This window comes from Diuraphis noxia, unplaced genomic scaffold, assembly GCF_037042655.1.
Source record: "Diuraphis noxia isolate RWA-SAM2 unplaced genomic scaffold, SU_Dnox_SAM2 contig0005, whole genome shotgun sequence".
Taxonomy (NCBI): Eukaryota; Metazoa; Arthropoda; class Insecta; order Hemiptera; family Aphididae; genus Diuraphis; species Diuraphis noxia.
In genome coordinates, this window is record NW_028301715.1 from 7,956,205 (window position 1) to 7,960,166 (window position 3,962).

At 25.3% G+C, this 3,962-nt stretch overlaps 1 long non-coding RNA gene across 1 annotated transcript; it reads right to left on the bottom strand.

The window, feature by feature from the left end:
* Nucleotides 1-1,010: 1,010 nt before the first annotated feature.
* Nucleotides 1,011-2,958, bottom strand: LOC149054855 (uncharacterized). Its single transcript, XR_016192194.1, has 2 exons — nucleotides 2,705-2,958; nucleotides 1,011-1,804 (listed from the first exon to the last, which is right to left on the bottom strand). It is a non-coding gene; the product is annotated as an uncharacterized LOC149054855 (long non-coding RNA).
* Between the last annotated feature and the right edge of the window lie 1,004 nt (nucleotides 2,959-3,962).

Here is a 3,962-nt window from a genome sequence, read left to right on the forward strand (position 1 = left end):
AGTCATGATAAATTATCATCCTAGATAAAATATTTTGTAACTATAACTATTTTTTTATCATAAAAAATCCTTGCGGTTTTGAGGAGTTTGATGTTTATAATTTTGACACTGTTTCAAAATAGTGGTGAGAGCGTTTAAAGATTTTGATTCACTACAATATAATTTGAAAAAATTTTCAACATATTATTAGGACAAGATTTAATTGAATTTCATAACTAATTTTACTGCTGATAGCCTAATAATACTAATGTATTTTTTAAATTATATTTATAATGTAAGATAAATAAAATATAAAATGCAAAATAATCTATTACATGCATTTTTTTTTTTAAATATTAGTTAAGTTTTATCAGTTTGACGTATAACATAATTATGGAAATGTAAATTGAAGGAAATTTTTGAAAGCATTCAATAAAAATATTGAAACATAGGTATTTTTAAAATTTTAAGAACATAAATGTCCAGTCTTGAGTATTAATAAAGTTAATAATAATATACGTATATATTATTGTTACTAGGTAAATTTAATAGGTACGTTATCCTCTAGTTACAGTATTAATAAGTATTTTTACTGCAGTTATCTACAGTTCACAGTTTTTGAAATGAAATAGCGTGTGATTTTATTTTGCATATGTTGGCCAAAAACTAGCATAACTTTACATTTTTTTCTGTCATGTCTTATAATCTGATATAATAATGTGTACATATTTTACATGTTCGTAAAAATACACTAAATTGTTACGAGAGAGAGAGAGAATTTAAAGCTTAAACTAACTTGATTCTCACAAACTATTTTATGGTGCAAGAATATTAAAATTTTAAAATTTTAATGCTTGCTTAAAAGTATATAATACATTTATTTTAATACTTTAACAGCAAACAAAATCAAATACCTATTAAAATAATGAATATGTATTGCAATATATTACAGAAAAAAAAGATTAATGATTTGATTTGATTTAATCTTACAACAATGTGGAAGATAAAAACAATAATAAAAACAAATATAATAATAAAGAACTGGTTTATATATTCAATATGTTTTCTTACGTTTTATGTTTTTAAAAATTCCCGAGTTCAGGTTAAACGTATTACTATTGCGTTGAGTTTCCCGGGTTAATCCACCATAATATTTACACATCTAAATATATTATATTTGACTATTTGAGCTGTGTTTAGTATAGTCATTCAAATAGTCCAATTGTGCAAATGAAAATCAACTGCTATCTGTGATGGTTTTTGTAATTTAGTTGTTGTACGTTAAATATATGTTTGGTAAACTTCGAAACTTCGGGTTGGTTGTTAAGCTTGCCACAAATCACAATTTCAGAAAACTAAACAATGACAGTTTAAAATGAGAGAGACAGAGATGCACACAAAGATGTGCAACGTATCTAAAAACAATTTTAAGACATACGTAAGTCTTGGTATATTGTTTGAAAATAGGAATCATTAAACTATTGCTTGCAGTATTGTATTTCAAATAAATGTTAATAAATTAACGACAATAGTTTTATTTTATAATTGATCAAAAAAATACGTAGGCACAAAAAGATTTATTAATTGTAAAAAAAAATTATTTTAGGATTTTGGTAAAAATGTCTCATTATTATTTGTTTTTCTGATCAAAATGATTATCAAAATCATGCTTTTCCTTTCCGCCCTGGTTTATAGGTGCGCAACAAGGGCCCTTCTTCGAAATATTAGGATTGCGCATGTCCGCAAAACCATTCTTCGAGATATGTGGATTGCGCATATCCGCAAATTTATCTTGAGACGACTTTCTTTGATCCATAATACAAAACTGAAATGCAAAATGCATTGTAATTACAGTAAAATCAATACAGTTACTAAAATTTTATAAAAATAATTTAAAAATTTGGTGGCTTTAATTATTTGTAAAATCAATATTATAAGTACTTGTATCGTTGATTTGATATGTAATATGTACTTCAATATTTTTTTAATACATTTTAATAATTTAATAATATTATAAAACCAATTCTTAATACGAAGCGTAAATAAAAATTAGAAATACTAGAAATATATTTTTTTTGACCCGTTACTTTTATTCTAATATGCACATCCAGGATACAGGATACATGAAAAATACTTAGAAAGTGTGTAAAATCGTAGCCAACCAATAGTGAACACGCAAAACACACAGCAGTGTCTGATTTTCAAACCAAAATACAATATAGGTGACAAACTGACAATAATATCGATCCACATAATATACATTATCCGGAAAAATCACTGGTCAAACGAGGAAATAATCGAGGTAAATAAAATATATAAGATTCCGATAATAGCTGAAAATATCAGATAATCATTCTAGTAAAATAGAAATAATGATATACCAATAATAATTGAGAATCCACCAGACTTAAAAATATAAATCTCAAATCAACCAACAAAATGCACTTCGCCCGGAGTGGTAGGTACTGATTATGAAACATAAATTGATGGCCGAATTGAAATTGAGCAAAAAATCTAATCTACATTAATCCATCTTGTATAATCACAAGAAAAGCTAATGCAGTCAAAACTTAAGATTATCGATAAAAAATGTTAATGTTATCAGCAATTAAAAACAAAATTAAAATCAATTCAATTGTTTACCCACACAATTAATATTAAAACTAACAATATAAACTGTTACTAAATTAATAAAAAAAAAAATAAAAATATTTAAATAACTTACTTAATATGCAATATTTACTCGACGTGACTTGTAACGTGAGACTGAAAACAGAAATTAACTGCCGCCAATGTTTCAACAAGAGTAGAGATGATAACGATGTTGAATCGGACTCGGAATTATTGAAATATTGACAGTTTACAGATTATCTGCATTTCTTTTTAAACAAATAATTTACTCCCTCTCAACATTAAACTGTCTCAAAATTATTATCATTGCTGTAATTATGTTTAATAGCGTTTAAACATTGCTGTTGAAGTGTTGATGCATAACATTCGTGTGTTTTTATCTTTGCAGTTTGTTTATTTAACATGTTATTTTTATTTTGTTTGTTATGAGAGTACCTGGTATGTGATTCGTCAACAGCATGCAGCATGCGCGCAGCCACACCTGTTTTTTTTTAAATCAAAAATAGTGCATTTGTATGTCAAGTGCTCTATGAAATCATTAATGTTTTTTGTATATCCACGAGCAATAACACATCGTTTGAAAAGTGATTATTTTTACTGCGTTTGGTTGGAAACAGATATTATTGAAATTGTATAAATATATTTTATCGAAATGATATTCAAATTAATATTTTTAAAACGCTCTTTTGGTGTACCGTAATGCTCGCTTATTACTATGTATTTTCAGAAATCTGTTTCCGGCATAAATTTATACAATAAAATATAAAATATAATACGCTTTTCGAAAGTGTCCACAAGTGGCATACAAGGTGTAACTGATAGAACTGGCATTTGGACTAACTTTTTTTCACATTAATATATTTTTTATTTTTTTTGTTCATTAATTGAACCTTGCATTACATGTATAATACATTTTTTTATGTTTTATTTTTTGGTACTGAAAATAAAAAAATTAATTTAATTTAAAAAATGTTGGATAAATTCAAAATTGCCTATTTATGAATCTGATTATAAGAACAATTTTGATGGTAAAAAGATTTATCTAAATCAAGTAGTTTATTTTTAGAATTTTTTTTAAATTCAATATTTTTTTTGGTTAAATTAATTTGGAACGCAATAACTTTTTACAAAATATGATTTTTGAGAATTTTCTGACATGAGTATATTTCTTAAATTATTTATTCATCATAATATAATATTTTTAAAAAAAATGTCATACGATGAATTGGCATAATTTTTTTTTTTTTGGTCAGGTCTTTCTGTTACACCCTGTATAGTTAAATAATTATTAATCAACTATTATTTTTCGTATTTTTCTTTTATGTAGTGCTGAATAATTAACAATCCTTTTA